The 11,865-nt window shown below is 38.5% G+C and overlaps 1 long non-coding RNA gene across 1 annotated transcript in view; it reads left to right on the top strand.

The window, feature by feature from the left end:
• Positions 1-1,917: 1,917 nt before the first annotated feature.
• Positions 1,918-11,865, top strand: part of LOC115494925 (uncharacterized) — a 31,729-nt gene continuing 21,781 nt past the window's right edge. Inside the window, exon 1 of the long non-coding RNA XR_012055422.1 lies at positions 1,918-2,058. This is a non-coding gene — a long non-coding RNA (uncharacterized lncRNA). The remainder of the gene's footprint in view (positions 2,059-11,865) is intronic.

Raw genomic sequence — 11,865 nt, 5'->3', positions numbered from 1 at the left:
TATTGACTTTGTAATGGGATTAAGGAAAATTGGAAGAGACTATCATTAACCCAAGGGATAAATGCTATATATGCAATCACTGTTATCCAAACCGTTGTTCATCTGGAAAACCAATTTAAGTTAAGCCTTTTTTAATTGCTTCTCTGTGTACATTTACTCAAATCAAGAAGGGGCAGAAATATTTATTTTCTCTTTGCCAGAATTTTGTTGTGAATGTCTATCTCTTTTTTTTTTTTTCTTTTCTCTTTTGGATATCTCTTATAAATATGGATTTGAACAGAAATGTCTGCTTCAGAGTCAGCATATCTCTGTCCACTGAAGGAAGGAAGATTTCATACTGCAGCAACAGGGATTGAGGTGCAGCAGAAGGTGTCTAGATGAGATTGAGAATTTCTTAATACCATATCACAGGAACTCCTTTATATTAAAATGAAACATTTCATATTAAACTGTTGGAGAGTATTCAGGGGAGAGCCATGAGGATGGGAGGCTCTGGAGAGAAAACCTGGTGAGGAGCGACTGAGCAACTTGGTCTGTTCAGGCTGAAGAAGAGGAGAACGAGGAGAGACCTCATTGCAGTCACACCTTCTCCTGAGAGGAAGTGAACAGGCAAGTCCTGATCACTCAGGCACATGGTGTGACCCTTGGGGTGTCCTGTGCAGCACCAGGATTTGGACTCGATGATCTTAATATGCTCCTTCCAACTCAGTATATTCTCTGATTCTGTGGTTCTCCCTTTTCCTTGGCTCTGGCAAAGAAGAGTTTCCTTGGAAAATTTGCTACTTCTTTTTCTGATGTTCTGGTCAACAAAAGGATGCAGTTTTACTGCAGGATGGTAAATAGATGCAGCAAAGGGGCTGCATTTCAATTGAAGCTATCACTCAGGCTGGTTAGCTGTTGCCTATGTGTTCAAAGAGGGAAAGGCTTTGAGATGAACAAGGCAATATAAGAATAGAGATTAGTTTAACATTTGGGACACTGCTGACTGTATTTGAATATTGACCTTGAGCACTACCTTGTCAGTAATGTATATATTAAGCCTTTGAGTGCCAACATTATTTTATTGATGAAGTAACCTTTTGCTTGTGATAATACTGGGAAACCATTGCATGTATTTCAGTGGAATTTTTCTATGTGAGAAAAGCAACAGTAAAAAGCTCAATTTTACCATTTTCTTTTAGGTGCAAAATAGCCCACAAACCTCTGCATAAAACATTTTTCCTTTGTCAGCATATCAGAAGGTAAATCCTCAGTGCTAAATCTTGGCACAGTGTGTATGTGGAACTTCATGGCATACCTGTCAGATGTTCTGATTCATTTTTAGGACTCTGAAATATCGCAGCTATAAAAGATTTAAAAGTTCAGCACAGATTCAGCTGCTTAATTCAAAGGACTGTGCTCATTAACTGTTTACCTGCCCTTTGCATACCCTCCAGGCTGAAAATGGGAACTGGCATCTTAACAATGAACAATGCACCAGCATTGTGCTAATGAGCTGCTTGGCATATTCACCTCCATGCCACTCTGCAGAAGTTCATTCTCTTTCATGGGACACTGTGTGGGGAGAAGGCAGCAGCACCCAGGCTGGCATTCCCAGCTGATGAAAGCCACAGAGTCCATTGAACGGGACCTCAGACCCCTTCTCTTCCCTCACATCCACAAGCAAATCCACATCTTCTAATGCACCATGCTGTGTCCTGTGGTTACTGCGGATTTCCTCACCAACCCTTTTACTTTTCCTGCCATTTCACAACACTTCCTATCAGCTGGAGGAACATGGACACAGATGGGTGGTCCTTCCTTGGAAGATCTTACATGTGCTGACAGCACAGCTGCAGAACAAGACTTTCGTGATTTCACAGAACAGATTTCAAGGCTGCTGCATACAGGATTGTCCAATATACATTTTATCCCCTTATTTACCTATAGACCCTCTCTGTACCAAACAGTACCTAATATTGCTTTAAAAATCTGTAGATTTTCTACTGCCCCAGCCCTTTCTTGAATAGAAATCTTCAAGAACTAGGTCTACTGGAAATTTTTGGCAGTCACAGGATGGTGAGTACCTACATATTTCAGTGCTGCATTCTCTTTGCTGGGAGACTCTGTGGAATGTAAACTTCTCTAATGACAGCTCCTTCAAGCCCTTTTCAGTCTTGTTGAGTTTCCTTATTAATAGAAGAGAAGCAATCTTCCTTCAATGGCAGCAACTCTCTAGGCAACTGCTGAATTTATAAGAATACAGATGGTGCCTGCCATTTCTTTTTTTCAGCACCACACTGCATTTCTCATCTGACATGTGGAACTTGTTTGGTACCATAATGCAGCAGCTGGAGACACTTTTCTTAGAGGTAAAGGCAGTTTTGCTTGCATTTTTCTAGGCAGCATTGAATTTTGCCCACCTGCAGACAACATTAATATTTTTTTTCCCTTCTGAGAGAGCAGAGCTTGTGATGGTGATCTTATTTGAAATATTCTGGCTCTATGCCTCTTCCTCTCCGCACCACAAACTGATAGAGCTAAGCATTTCTCTCCTTCTAAACAGAAAAAAGAAAATTAAAAAGAAAGAAAAAAAGCAGGCAAGCATCTAGATAAATCTGTATGTAGCATCTAAAGTATTTAAATGGAAATGTTTTGCTTTGAGATTTATCTCTGGCAGATAACAGTGCTAGATTTGAATTCTACCAAATGAAACAAAACCCAAGACTGTTTTATTAGAAGAACTAAATGGAGATGAATGCTATAGAGCTGAGTGCTTTGCAGTTCAGGCTGATCTTTCCTGACAGGTTCTGGTGTGCCGCTGACTGCACTGGAACAGCCCAAAAATGGACAGAAAGAGGAGGATCTTCTGACTGAAATGCAAGGATGCATTAATCATAGGGAGGATATCTATGTCTAAGCTTCTGACAGCAAAATCCTTACATTTGGTTGATTGCATGCTGTTGGTTAACTGGTTTCTGGGCTATTTCTCTATTATTGGAGCAATTTGCGTTTCAGACTCTGGATTTTCAAAGCAGCCTGCTGGTCCAGTGTATAGCACAGCTGAAGAAATTGGAAGGACCTAGAATAAAATTGCATGGAAATAATACAATTTCTGATTATTTAGATGATACTTTTAGCAACTCCCTTGCTCCAGACCCTGTTGGAGGGCTTACTGACTCAGTTTGTCATGCTTTAGATCTGTGCTACTTAGTAAAGATTTGCAGTTGGGGTTATTGTTTGGGCTCACTACCAGTTTTCATTGGCAAATATACAAAAGAGTTAAAAAGGTTCAAGGAGTCTTTTCAAAGTAGGATAATAACTCCTCCTGTTTGACATGTTAAAGGTTTCCTCAGGGTTTTAATCCAGAGTACATAAGAGAAAATATGCATCCAGATAAAGGCAGATATCTGGGTGCAAGCAGTTTGCCTTAGTTTTTGAGTGCAAATATCAACAGGCTGACAACTCTCCTGTGTGCAGGCAGAAGCTCTCATTTGTTACATGCAATTAGCATTAGCACATAGCAAAAATATGTTCAATTGTAAATATCAGCAGACTTCTCTTTTCTAAAGGAGGAAAAGACAGAAGGAGCAAACTATATTCTCCAGCTGCAGTTCAGTCAGATATTTTCTTCACTTATTCAGTGTATAGGCATTTTTTGTGCAAGTCACTTGGATTTTGAAGTGAGTTACAAGATCAGCTGTTCTGACAGGCCAAAAAGAATATTTTTAGTTCCATAGTTAGTAAACCAAATCAGCAGGACATGACGTTTTGTGTGCTGTCTGTGAAAACCACCTGTTCCTAAGTGTTGGAGGTGAAAGGGTACATTTTTCCTTTGGCACGTGTAATGACTGAATTTCAGCCACTTCACTGTTCTAGCAGAGCTTGTTCTCATAGCTTGGAAAACTTGGTGGGTGATTAGAAATATCTGTAAAAGCAGCTAGAACTGCCTCTTCTTTGGCTCTTATCTAAAAGTGTTTTAAAGTGTAGCTGAGTAATTTGATAATCAGCTGAAGAATTTTCGTATAAAGCACTGAACAGAAATGTTGCAGCTTTGTGGGTTGTTTGAGGCTTGCATCCTCTCACTGCATCAATGAAGTCCCTTCTGAAGCACAGGCACCCAGAGGTGGGACAGGCAGCTGAGAGGTCTGGAATGAAAATTTACTCTTCTCAATTTCACAGAATCATAGAAATCTAGAATGGTTTGGATTGGAAGAGACAAAGTTCATCTAGTTCCAGCCCTGGCATGGGCAGGGACACCTTCTACTAGATCAAATTGCTCAAAGCCTCATCCAGCTTGGACTTAAACATTTCCAGGGATAAAGAACCCATAACTTCTCAAGGAAACTTGTTCCAGTGCCTCACAGTAAAGAATTTCTTCCTAATACCTAATGTAAACCTGCCTTCTTTCAGTTTGAAGCTATTCTCCCTTGTCCTGTCACTACATGCTCTTGTAAAAGCCTTTCTCCATCACCCTTGTAGGCCCCCTTTAGGTACTGGAACATGCTTTAGGGCTTCCCCAAAGCCTTCTCTTCTCCAGGCTGAACCACTCCAAATCTCTCAGCCTTTCATTTTCTTTACAGGAAGAAAAAGAAAAAAAAAAAAAAAAAAAAAAAGAGAGCTAGATATGAAGGGAATAAAGGAAATATTAAAGTGAAATAAGTCACAGAGCAAAAATAAAACAACTAGATAATCCCATTTTCCCTAGACATCTCTAGGGAAATAGCAAAATAGCAAATATTATGTAAGAGACTCAAGCCCTTCTAATAAGGATGCCTGCCTTCTTGCAAGGATAAATTGGATTGGAATGTCTAAACTTGGAAAAGGAGTTAATGAAGGAAACTAAAAAATGGTGCACAGGACAGAAAAGAAAAGCAAACATGGAAAAATTTGTTTTTGGTTTCTCACAGTTTCACTAGTTGTCTTCTAATATTTCCATAATTTGAGCCTGTATGGGGAAGTTTTTGCCTTTATACGACAAAATGTTGTGGATATTAAAAGTATAAGTGGCTGCAAATGGCAATTCATGGAATTAATAGGAAATGAAAAGATCCTTAAAGGACGTTAAAAACAGGAAAATACAATAACTGGCTTAGGATACTAAGATTTCTGACAGCTGACAAGATACATTAGGAGGACTATCTGGGTGTGTTTGTGCTTTTTCTATCTTCTTTCCTTTATTCATTAATGCCAAGTTTTGATCTGAATACACTTTTTGTCCTTCAGCTTCAGTATTGCTAAAGCAAATTCTGTGGTTAAAGGAAGGAGTAAAAGGTTCTAGCTGATGGTTGTCAATTACTGTGTTGAAGTTTTTTCCTGCTTCCTTTACATCCACAAAGTAGTGATTTCAGAGGACTTGGTGTGAATTCACTGAAGTTCCAGTAGCAAAAAGCAAAGCAAGCAGAATTACCTAAATCTGAGGTCTTAATCCTCCTCAGTAGGGTTCTTCTCCTATATGTGAAAAAAACCAGAGAGAGTTCAACAGTGGAGCAAAACCAGTCATTTAATAATTAAGTCAAAACTTAATTTATCAGCACTTACCAATTTGGGGGGATGGGGGTGGGAGGGCGGGATGGGCTTTTTTGATGTTGCAGATATGGAAGACATGTAAAGTACCTGTGAGATGGCTCCCCTTGGTCCTGTTTCTTGACTTTGGCAGCAGCAAACTTGGAACAATTTAAAAATCTTCCTAGTTTCTGCTCTAGGTGTAGGGACTTTTCCTGATGTTGTCTCTGCTCCCTTGCTGTGTCTCTGCTTCAGCTCCAGCCCACTCCACTGGCCCACACAGGAGCCACAGGACAGGTTATTTTCAGCTCTGTGGTCAGCACAAGAGGATGCTACAACACTTTTGCTATCATTACATGTGTATGGCACCCTGAAGGGGAATGGGAGGTTTTGTAGGAATTCCCAAAGGAACTACTGAAAAGCTAAGCTATTTTCTCTGCTCAAGAGTGTTCTCTTGGCAAGAGGACCCAAGTCAGCCAGGTGGGCAGGTTCTGGGTGGTGGGGAGGGACAGGTTGCCACAGGCAGGGAGTGACTGAGGTGTGCATTGCTCCTGTCTGGCGCCAGGCATCGGTGCTGTGACTCAGGCAGGCACTGCACCAGTGCCATGGATGCTATCGATCCGCTTGTCTCCCAGCTGTTCCCTAGCTGTGCTGCAGTCTAAATCCTTCTGGCAGGGCTTCAAGAAAGGTAGTTGTTTATGCAGAGGCAGTAACAGAGCTCCATGTAATGCTCTGCTCCTTTGTTATATGGGGAGGTTTTTTTGTTTAACTGTTTTTGGTAGTTTGGTTGTTTGCTTGGGGATTTTTTTTTGGGAGTTGGGTCTTTTTTTATTGTTTGGTTTGGTTGAGGTTATGGTCTGCAAAGTACTCATAAATGCCTGTTTTCTGTTGTGTTGCACAGGTACACAAGTCGGGTGCCTAGGGAGAGGCTGATGAAGAAACCACAGTGTTACCACATAGGACGTTGCTAAATCGCTTCCCCCATTAACTAGTGACATTTGAGTTAAACTAATGAGAAACATGTCTGCTGCAATGCAGCACACATTTATTCTTGGAGACTGCTTTCTTCAGCTTATTTACTGTTTTACCAACACTCTTAGTCACCATTACAGCTGATTAATGAGGCCTTTCATTAAAGGGAAACTATTACGGACATCCTTATTTGATCTACTTTAAAACTTTTCTATTTCTGATCATAGTCTTCTGTCCCTCCTCTCTCCTCCTTCTCATCTTTTCTCACAAATTATAAGTGAGGCAAGATATAATGCCTTCACAGCCTTTGATCAACTGCTGTACATATAGCACAAGATGAAACTCAGATAAAAATGTAAAATGATATTCTTGATAAAACAGGTACTTCTACATTAATAATCTGCCATCATCTAAATTTCCATAAAATCCTCAGCTAGACTGATATAATCCTAATGCCTTTCGCACAATAGGCAGGGTTTTAAAGTACAAAACTCCATATCTTCTCTGATATAATCTGTATTTTAACAGAACTTGCTGTATAAGGGATGGCCTCAGGATTTCTACAGCTGGGGTATTCAGCTGATTGCTTTAGGCTTATCTGACCTTGCCTGTTTTATAAGTCGTTCTCTGAAAGGAGTTTTCAGTAATATTAGAAGAGCAAAACACTCAGTTCTGATTTTTTTTTCCAAACAAGAACCCATGCATGTGTGTTCTGAGGGTTCTGTCCAGAGTTCTGAATAGACCCATGGATCAACTGGATGGGAAGCAGTGGCTGCGCCCCCATCAGGGTATGTCTTTATGAAACCAATTTACACCATTTGATTTTCTGTACTGATGTCTCATTTTGTACAATGAAAACAAAATTTTCATTTTGGGGATTTTTTTCCCATTTGTAAAAGTACCTGCAGTCCTTGGAGTTTCTCAAAACATCTAAATTTAATAGCAGGATTTCCTGGAGGTGAAAAGTCAAGACACTTTCTGGGGCTTTAGCATTACCCCCTCTCTGACATGCCAGTATGCAGAGGGCATGACTTATCCAAACCTCTATCCACTGAAAGTTAACCAGTCACAGAAGAGCTTTGTCTGATTGGGAAGGAGGAGCATAGACCACACAACAGAAAGAAAAACACATTTTCAAAAGAATATGTAGATCAATTACGTCTTATTTATAGATCTTTTTTTTTTTTCATACAGAACATATGATCCAGCTCATAAATACCCTGAAAATATTCAGTCTACTGCTCTACTGCTAAGACAGCATCTTTACACCATGCTAGAGAGATGAGGTAATGAGGAATACCTCTCTTTTCTTATAGGTATCAAGTTACAAATATTTTACACCATGATTCATCAGCTATGTTTGACTTGCAATTTATCTACTCAATTTGCTACTATTCATCTTTCTTCCTTCTGCCATGCTGTCTCCTTATACGCTTGAGCAATATCTTCCTCCTTCTAGGTTTTATTTCCTTTCACCTCAAATAAAGGCTTAGCAACATGTCAAAGGGGTATCTGGATTGAGGAAAAAATGAGAATGGTAAAAAAGCCTAGATGTGAGATCTTGTCTGAACAGTTTTATTCCATGGCAGGAGGCAGTCTGCTAGGCAAAATATTTTTTGTGGCCTCTTTGCAGTGGTGCCACGCAGATAGAAACAAAATCTCTTGTGAAACCACTATCTGATTTATTTCTCTGTACCCATCACTGTTACACTTACACCCTACAGGTACTTGTCCCTATAGCACATTTTCCCAATTCTTTAAGCATCACTTATGTCTTTGTCCAATATCAGACGTGCCTGCGCACTCATGACACAGAACTGTTCAGCAAAATATTTTCTGGAAGTTACTCAGTAATACATAGGTGTAGTGCATTTTCTGTGTGAAAAAGGAAAGCTTTTTAGCCCTGAAACCAAAGTAGCAATTGAAGATATTGTACCTGTGAGCATCTTCTTGAATATGATAGAGGAGAGCATATGAGGAATACAAGTACAGTGAATGGCTTCCCAAGGACAAGAGCTGTTTGCAGCCTTTCTCACCCATAAACACTATTTCTGTTACCTACCAGACCCAACTGGGTGATTAGTAAATGTGGAACACGAGAAATCAAATCAAGATGGTGTTATGGAGCTCAGTGGACTGTGGTATTAGAAATGTGCTTCACTTAAACAGCTCTGAATTTTTATTACCTTTAGTCAGAGAAAGACACAACATGATGCAAAGAGGTTTTTTTGTGATGTCCAAAAGGTATTTTGAAGCTCAGTTCTTTGTGAATATTCTCAATTCCACAACTCCTGAGTGTTTTGTTTATATGATTTCCCTGTTCATTACCAGATCATGGTATGATCTCTTAGAGACATGGAATTTTCAGTGTGTTGTAATCGCAGTAAAGGCAAGACAAAGTTCTGTGATAATACAGTGCTTTGGTTCAGTATATGAGAACAAGATCAATAAGCAGTACATTGATGAACATTCAGTCTGCACTGAGGTGAAAGGAGTAAGACACACATTTAAAACAAATGCTGCAGTTGAGAAATTTTCAACAAATAATTTGTGTCCCAGTTTACCTCAGTTGCCCTTTACATTCTGTGAGGAAAACCTGCACTGCAAATATCAGCATTTGCCTTTGCTTAACAGTGGGAGCAAGCACAGATTTAAAACTAAAAAAGACAAAACATATCAGAGACACCTCATTCTCAATCACTTCAAATCACAGAGGACCTTATAGTGCTTGAGGTGATACACTGTTCCCCACACTGTCATTTCCCTGGTTTATCTAGTCTTCAAAGTGTCTTATATTCATTGCAGAAAGCCCATTATACATTACAAACAATTATAGTTAACTCTTTTCTCAAAGATTTATCCTTTCAATTTTTAACCATAGGTTGTGGCCTTGAACACCACCTTATCTGCTCAGCACCTGATAATTAAGGGAATTAACAGAACTTGCTAATACACCACATTATAGTGATGACTTGAATTTAACCTTAACACATCCTTGTTAATGCTGGGGCCAATGCCTTAATCTAAATATCTGCTTATATGCTCTGATTGTGTTTTATTTAGCTGCAAAGCACCTTGTCAAACACAAGAGCTGCTGGCTGTAGATCAATAACTGCATGAGCCTAGTCTGCTCTCCTGGTCTTTTCTGGGTGATTAGTCTTGTACCAAAGGTCTGCTGGCAGACTCTCAGTGGCCTGTGTTGGGCCAGTGAATCTCTTTGAATTGCCTGGCATTTGGATGGGAAAATTGTTTACTGTCTTTGGAAATTCTTATGTGGAAATTCTTATGTTCTATCTCATGAGATACTTCTATGAAGTATCTCATATTAATTGTAAATGGTAAATTTAAAAATGTTAAAGAAAAAAGTTGATGAATCAATTCTGGTTGTAAACTGGAGATACATACATAAAGTTTATTCAGGGTTTCAGATGAAATGATAAGGTATGGAGTAAAATATTTTTTGTTGTTGAACATTGATATTCTTTTTTTTCTTAATGTATCAAAATTGAATGAGTAGCATTTCATCATTTTTGTCAGTGGGAATAATCTGTGCCTTTCCCTACACTTCTTTCTCTATCTTCCCTCACTCTCTTCTTCTTGCAAATTTTTGTGCTGCAGGTATACTTGTGGGCACTGTAATAAAATTCAATAATACATTTCAAAATGTTATACTTCTGGAAAATTTAAAGCTGTAGAGCGTTCCAAAAGTTAGGCAGAAAAAATGAAATAGATTTTAATCTAAAAACATCATAGATTTCACTTCTGCTGGTTATCATTTTGTATTTTTTTCTTTTTTTTTTTTTTTGCACACAGCATTTTGTAAAAAGGTTTAAAGCTGCCCAGTCCATTAAACTGGAGCATCCTGGACAAGTTGCTAAGATCATATTAAATAATTTCTAGGTGTTCATGTGATGTTTTTATAAATATTAATAAGACAGAGCACAAAACAGTCAGGCATTTTTGAAGCGGAAAACAATACATATGTGGTATTTCTTTATGATGGTTCACATTTAGTGTTAAAATCGTGGTAGTGAGCCTGACTTTGGAAGGCTACGTTACTAGAGACTGATCTATAGCTATGCATCACATGATTTAATGAGGGCTGTACCAGGCCGGTAACTCCTGAGCCTGTCTGTTCTTTCTCCCCTAATGGCATATCTATATTCTTGTTTTCTTTTGACCCTACAATAAATAAATAAAAAAAAATTATAGATCATAGTAACACACTCTTCATGACATTTCACTAGCCTCCTACAATTTCTGCATTGGAGGTTGTAGTTAGCTAGCTTCCAGAAGACTCTGCAGTGACTGCTTTGAGTTTATACTTTTCTCAGAAGAATGTCATTAATATATCCATCCTGTTACAGCACTTCCAACTGGTAACTCCAGTAAGGAAACAACATTCCATGAGGGACCAAAATTTTAAAAAAGTTTGATCTGTACCACATTAACTCCTTGGTTAAATTGGAAAGCATTGGTAGCTCTACAACATAATTCAAATTTCCTAGGACTGGAGGATAGTAGGACAGCCTAGGTTGGAAGGGGCCACAGGAATCTGCCGTGCAAACTCCTGCCCAAAATCTGGACAGCTGTGAGATCAGTCAAATCTTCAGAGTCTGCAGGGATGGGTATTTCACACCCTCTCTGGACAGCCTGCTCCACTGCCTGGCTATCTTTATGGGACAAAAAAATTATTCTTTTTATATTATTCCAGTCATAATTATCAGCTACCTCTTCTGCATCTTGAACACACTTGGTCGAAAAATTTTGGCAAAACAATTTCTTAGAAAATAGTATACAGAAGCTCTAGGGCACTTTGAATTGTGTAGCCATTTAAATCAAAACTGTCAAAGAAAAAAATTGTGATTGAAAGCATTTTGGTTTAGATTTACTATCATTGAAAGAGACCAGAGTAAAATTTTGAACATATATATATATATATATATATATATATATATATATATATATATGAGTGTGTGTGTGTGTGTGTGTGTGTGTGTGTGTGTATGTCTTTTTTTCCTGTGGCACATCAGTTTTAGGCATTACATATATACAGACCCACTACTAAGAATTAAAAAAAAAAACCCTAAACAGTAGCAACAGTAGCTGTATAACGAGCAGGCAAAAATATCTGTATTTTAAAAAACAATGCTTTATCTCGCAACTGAAATCAACATTTTTCCTAAATATAATTTTCAAGGTAAGAAGCTTATTGTTATAGCAATGTCTCCAAAGCATTCATTTGTACTGATAACAGAAAAAAATAATTCAAATGTCTATTAAAACACACAGACCAAGTTTGACCAGATTTTAATCTAAATTCTACCTGCTGATGGTTTTAAAAGAGTTTTTACAGAAGATTGAAGTAACCAATAGAAATAATCTCAATTTTCTGGTAAAATACCACGA

This window comes from Taeniopygia guttata, chromosome 4 (assembly GCF_048771995.1).
Source record: "Taeniopygia guttata chromosome 4, bTaeGut7.mat, whole genome shotgun sequence".
NCBI lineage: Eukaryota > Metazoa > Chordata > Aves > Passeriformes > Estrildidae > Taeniopygia > Taeniopygia guttata.
Note: the sequence above shows the minus strand (reverse complement) of the source record. Positions and strands in the feature narration are given on the sequence as shown.